Source organism: Coregonus clupeaformis, chromosome 16 (genome assembly GCF_020615455.1).
Source record: "Coregonus clupeaformis isolate EN_2021a chromosome 16, ASM2061545v1, whole genome shotgun sequence".
Classification (NCBI taxonomy): domain Eukaryota; kingdom Metazoa; phylum Chordata; class Actinopteri; order Salmoniformes; family Salmonidae; genus Coregonus; species Coregonus clupeaformis.
Genome location: NC_059207.1, coordinates 60,157,666 through 60,163,665, shown reverse-complemented (window position 1 = coordinate 60,163,665; position 6,000 = coordinate 60,157,666).

The following is a 6,000-nucleotide window of genomic DNA, read 5'->3' as shown; positions in this document are numbered from 1 at the left end:
CCGTTCCATCTTGGATTCGAGGCGTCGGATGGGGGGCCTTCAGTATCTCGTGGAGTGGGAGGGGTACGGTCCGGAGGAACGGTGCTGGGTCCCTAGGAGGGACATCCTAGATCCCTCCATGTTGAGGGATTTCCACCGGAGTCATCCGACTCGCCCTGCTCCGCGTCCTCCTGGCCGTCCCCGAGGCCGGGATCGGCGCACGGCTGGTCAAGGGGGGGGTACTGTCACGGATTCAGCCGAGGCTGCTCCTCCTCCTTGCTCGGGCAGGCTTCGGCGTTCGTCGTCCCCGGAGGACTAGCTGCTGCCGATCGATGTTTCGGTGTTTGTCTTGTTTGGTCTTTATTGTTTAAACCTGTTTCCCATTATGTTTTATTATGTTCCCTTTATAACCCTCTGTTTCTCATTGTGTATTGTGCCTAATTGTTTTGGTCTTTGCGGCAGTTGCCCATGTGTCTTATTATTTCCTCGCTGTTTGAGGTTTCCTGTGTACTTTGTATTTTTGCACTGCATCCAGTAAAGTTTCTGTCAGTAGCTCGGTGTCCTGCTCTTGACTTCGCCTACCGCATACACGTCGCTGTGACAGACACTAAATGGTCTCTCTCTCTCTAACTCTCTCTCTCTCTCTAATAGTCATGCATAATGTGGGATGGATACCGTTCTGAAGACAGTAAGGGAAGATTTAGTTAATATCATTTAGTTAATATCACCAGTGCAAACTTGGCACCCATTTCTACTCGCAAAAGGACAACATGTATACAAAAGTCTTTAGACTTACTGAAAAATACACAATAATGCAATTAACAAAGTTAAGTATTAAGTTAAGTCTTAACCTAACTAAACTAATTGGACATAACAAACTTAAAGGATTAATCCTAGTTAAATTGATTTAGACATCCAAGAGGAGATGAGAGGAGAGGAGAGGAGAGGAGAGGAGGAGAGAGGAAGAAAGCAGAAGTGAAAAGATACTATTCACATTATTGTCAATGTGGAGGTGCTGCCGACAATAATGTTGTAAGGTAGAACACTATGAACATAGGAATAGTCCAACTCTGTACAAACAGCCTTTGACCCCCCCTACCCATATAGAGCAAATATACACTGAGTCAACAAAACATTAAGAACACCTTCCTAATATTTGTCCTCAGAACAGCCTCAGTTAGTCAGGGCATAATGCTTCCCACAGTCGTGTCAAGTTGGCTGGATGTCCTTTGGGTGGTGGACCATTCTTGATACATATGGGAAACTGTTGAGTGTGAAAAGCCCAGTAGCGTTGCAGTTCTTGACACAAACCGGTGCACCTGGCACCTACTACCATACCCTGTTCAAAGGCACTTAAATCTTTTGTCTTGCCCATTCACCCTCTGAATGGCACGCATACACAATCCATGTCTCAATTGTGTCAAGGCTTAAAAATATTTCTTTAACCTGTCTCCTCCCATTCATCTACACTGATTGAAGAGGATTTAACAGGTGACATCAATAAGGGATCATAGCTTTCACCTGGATTCACCTGGTCAGGGGAAAGAGCAGGTGTTCTTAATGTTTTGTACTCTCAGTGTCCATTATAGGGAGCAATTGCAAGGGTAAGGAAGATCTGTTTAATATAAAGCAGCTTAGGTCATTACATCACGACTGTAACTCTGGAACATGCCACCAGACATCATTTAAGATTCAATAAGATTACATTATCAATATGCCCTCCCTTCCAATTGGGTTTGGCTCACTCCACTCTCAAAGCTCTTACTGAGCCCTTTCAAGTCCCTTTAATCTGATTATAAAATCATATGAATCATCATAACAGCTGACTGGGATTCTGATCTCATGAAGAGTAAATGTTAAGAGAATACTGGAGTCAATGTCTGCATCCCAAATAGCACCTTATTCCCAACATAGTGCGCTACTTTTGACCAGAGCCCTGTGGGCTAGGTGCTATTTGGGATACAGCCTATAAGATGGAGTGATTTATCTTCTCTGATAAGAGATCACTGTATTCATTTTGATCTGGCTATAAACATGGTGATGAAGTATAATGACTCTAATGTCAATTGTCTCCAAGGTTCTCCTATTTGGCCAAATATAAATAATGAGGGGAAGTATGGGTTTTGTTTGAATGCTTGTTGTTGCCTTCTATTGCCTCTTGAAGGGTTGCCTTGGTAGCGTTCCCCTGGTCACACCACTTGACACGGTTTGATGAATCACCGTGGAAACCAGGTTGGGAACAGGAGTGACTAACGATCTGTGTATGGCTGTGAGTTAATCAATCAACAAAATACTTTTAACCTTGCCAATACCTGAACGGCACACACAAACTCACACCACACACGTACATACACACACAAAGGAACGTAAGAATGTGCACATGCACACAGGAATGAACACACACACACACACAATGTCACTAATTGCTGCTGCTGAGTCCAAAGGACAAAGGAGTTCTAAAGGAGTCCATTCAGACAATCAACAGGGACGACATCAGTGTTTAATCACACCTACTGCAGCTATTCACAATACTCCATTAGCTGTATGCACAGTTCAAGGCTCTGATGGACCAATGACATGAGCAGAAGAACCACTGAGAGGACGGAACAGAAACGTCAGGAGAGAGTTCTGGGACCAAACAGAACGGTTTGAATGTGTTCACATTCCAGAAGTCGTCGGGGAGGAAGCAAATCCAGAGTCATGGGTGGAGAAGAAACTTTAGTGGGGGTGGCATTGGCCGGAGCGGCGTGGATTGGTAGCCAGGCAACCCCACAACACTGAGACATTATGAGGCTGATTCCTCCACTGAGACATTCTGAGGCTGATTCCTCCACTGAGACATTCTGAGGCTGATTCCTCCACTGAGACATTCTGAGGCTGATTCCTCCACTGAGACATTCTGAGGCTGAGTCCTCCACTGATACATTCTGAGGCTGAGTCCTCCACTGAGACATTCTGAGGCTGATTCCTCCACTGAGACATTCTGAGGCTGATTCCTCCACTGAGACATTCTGAGGCTGATTCCTCCACTGAGACATTCTGAGGCTGATTCCTCCACTGAGACATTCTGAGGCTGAGTCCTCCACTGAGACATTCTGAGGCTGATTCCTCCACTGAGACATTCTGAGGCTGAGTCCTCCACTGAGACATTCTGTGGCTGAGTTCTTCACTGAGACATTATGAGGCTGATTCCTCCACTGAGACATTCTGAGGCTGATTCCTTCACTGAGACATTCTGAGGCTGATTCCTCCACTGAGACATTCTGAGGCTGATTCCTCCACTGAGACATTCTGAGGCTGAGTCCTTCACTGAGACATTCTGTGGCTGAGTTCTTCACTGATACATTCTGAGGCTGAGTCCTTCACTGAGACATTATGAGGCTGATTCCTCCACTGAGACATTCTGAGGTGGTTACTGAGTCCTTTGTGTGTTTCTCTCTGCCATCTCCTAGGGATGTGGTAAAACCCTAGTAATATGATCCTTATTATCACACCATCTTTCCTCTCTTTTCATATTATCAGTCCATCATTCCTCTCTTTGTCAATGTTCTTTTCATTCTGAAGTGTATCTAAACCACAGAGGTGTTATTAGACTGAAAGCTGTCTGTCTGTCTGTCTGTTTATGAGTCTGCCTGCCTGTCTGTCTGCCTGCCTGCCTGCCTGCCTGTCTGTCTGCCTGCCTGCCTGCCTGTCTGTCTGTCTGTCTGTCTGTCTGTCTGTCTGTCTGTCTGTCTGTCTGTCTGTCTGTCTGTCTGTCTGTCTGTCTGTCTGTCTGTCTGTCTGTCTGTCTGTCTGTCTGTCTGCCTGTCTGTCTGTCTCTTGGTCTGTCTGGGACGTAGGACTGTGTATTACTGCATACATACACACTCTTTCAGACTAGCAGTCACAAAACACATATCAATGTTTCTTCACTCTCTGAGTATCTCCACCTGAAGAAACTCAAGTAGGTAAGAAGGTGAGGATAGAACTGTCTGATTATCTCTGTCTGAAGAAATGTAACTAGGTGAGGATAGAACTGTCTGATTATCTCTGTCTATATATCTGTCTATATAATATATATATCTGTCTATATAATATATATATCTGTCTATATAATATATATATCTGTCTATATATATATATATATATATATATATATATATATATATATATATATATATATATATATATATTTGTTGTATTTTACCCCCTTTTTTCGATCTTGTCTCATCGCTGCAACTCCCCAACGGATATGGGAAGTGAAGGTCGAGTCATGCGTACACCCGCCCGCTTAACCCGGAAGCCAGCCGCACCAATGAGTCAGAGGAAACACTGTTCAACTGAAGACCGAAGTCAGCCTGCAGGCGCCCGGCCCGCCACAAGGAGTCGCTAGAGCACGATGAGCCAAGTAAAGCCCCCCCGGCCAAACGCTCCCCTAACCCAGACGACGCTGCCCTATGGGATTCTCGATCACAGCCGGTTGTGATACAGCCTGGGATCAAACCCAGGTCTGTAGTGACGCCTCTAGCACTGCGATGCAGTCAGGAGGCCCCCCAATTTCAATATTTGATCAAATACTACCGGGGTCCTAAAGTTAAAAATCAAATAGCTAAATGATCCATGTTATGACCATCTAAAACAAGTCCATATGCTAGCTTAGCAGAATCATTTCTGTGATGTATATAAAGTGTAATATTGGGATGCAAACTCAAAATTGACCTTAATACAAAACCTAGGAGGCTCGTGGTTCTCACCCCATTCCATAGACTTACAGAGTAAATATGACAACTTCCGGAGGACGTCCTCCAACTTATCAGAGCTCTTGCAACATGAACTGACATGTTGTCCACCCAATCAAAGGATCAGAGAATTAGTACTGAAAGCATAAGCTACAGCTAGCTAGCACTGCAGTGCATAACATGAAGGAGAAGCAAGAGAGAGAGAGAGCGCTAGCTATATTTCATTGTACTTCTTTCCACTTTCACTTTGCTAGCGAATGCAGCTAGCTAGTTTAGCCTACTCAAACACCCGGCTCAAACAGAGAGGGATGCTATGTTAGCTAGCTGGCTATGACTATCTAACACTGGAACTCTTCCAAGTCAAGGTAAGCTTTTGGTTTTATTAATTTATTACCACCGGGGCCCGCCGGTAAAACTGCTAAACTGCTTGCTGACTGTACTGCATGAATTTAGTGGGATTACTGACGCATTAGTTCTAGTAGCTACAGTTGAAGTCAGAAGTTTACATACACCTTAGCCAAATACATTTAAACTCAGTTTTTCACAATTCCTGACATTTAATACTAGTAAAAAGGATCCCCACTTTATTTTAAGAATGTGAAATGTCAGAATAATAGTAGAGAGAAGTGGGATTATTTATTTAATCACATTCCCAGTGGGTGAGAAGTTTACATACACTCAATTATTATTTGGTAGGATTGCCTTTAAATTGTTTAACTTGGGTCAAACGTTTCGGGTAGCCTTCCACAAGCTTCCCACAATAATTTGGGTGAATTTTGGCCCATTCCTCCTGACAGAGCTGGTATAACTGAGTCAGGTTTGTAGGCCTCCTTGCTCGCACACACTTTTTCAGTTCTGCCCACTAATTTTCTATAGGATTGAGGTCAGGGCGTTGTGATGGCCACTCCAATAACTTGACTTTGTTGTCTCTAAGCCATTTTGCCACAACTTTGGAAGTATGCTTGGGGTCATTTTGCATTTGGAAGACCCATTTGCGACCAAGCTTTAACTTTCTGACTGATGTCTTGAGATGTTGCTTCAATATATCCACATCTTTTTCCTTCCTCATGATGCCATTAATTTTGTGAAGTGCACCAGTCCCTCCTGCAGCAAAGCATCCCCACAGCATGATGCTGCCACCCCCGTGATTCACGGTTGGAATGGTGTTCTTCAGCTTGCAAGCATCCCCCTTTTTTCCTCCAAACATAACGATGGTCATTATGGCCAAACAGTTCTATTTTTGTTTTATCAGACCAGAAGACATTTTCTCCAAAAAGTATGTTCTTTGTCCCCATGTGCAGTT